At 74.2% G+C, this 419-nt stretch overlaps 2 protein-coding genes across 3 annotated transcripts in view; both read right to left on the reverse strand.

Annotated features, from left to right (window-relative positions):
- The window catches only part of LOC101636672 (zinc finger protein 862), a 49,395-nt gene that overhangs the window by 17,984 nt on the left and 30,992 nt on the right, over positions 1-419 (reverse strand). The gene's annotated exons all lie outside the window — the stretch shown is intronic.
- Positions 1-419, reverse strand: part of LOC105853693 (myb-related transcription factor, partner of profilin-like) — a 5,831-nt gene that overhangs the window by 3,227 nt on the left and 2,185 nt on the right. The window lies entirely within an intron of this gene.

The following is a 419-nucleotide window of genomic DNA, read 5'->3' on the forward strand; positions in this document are numbered from 1 at the left end:
CCTGTGCCTGCGAGGCTCTCCCCTCCCCTCCCCTTGCGCCCCACACCCCGGCCTGTGCCTGTGAGCTCCCCCCTCCCCTCCCCTGAGCCCCACACCACGGCCTGTGCCTGCGAGGCTCCCCCCTCCCCTCCCCTGCTCCCCACACCCCGGCCTGTGCCTGTGAGCTCCCCCCTCCCCTCCCCTGCACCACACACCCCAACCTGTGCCTGCGAGGCTCCCCCCTCCCCTCCCCTGCGCCCCACACCCCGGCCTGTGCCTGCGAGGCTCTCCCCTCCCCTCCCCTGCACCCCACAACCCGGCCTGTGTCTGTGAGCTCTCCCCTCCCCTCCCCTGGCACCCCACAACCCGGCCTGTGTCTGTGGGCTCTCCCCTCCCCTCCCCTGCGCCCCACACCACGGCCTGTGCCTGCGAGGCTTCCC

Source organism: Condylura cristata, unplaced genomic scaffold, assembly GCF_000260355.1.
Source record: "Condylura cristata isolate star-nosed mole 26May11 unplaced genomic scaffold, ConCri1.0 scaffold00015, whole genome shotgun sequence".
NCBI classification, from domain to species: Eukaryota; Metazoa; Chordata; class Mammalia; order Eulipotyphla; family Talpidae; genus Condylura; species Condylura cristata.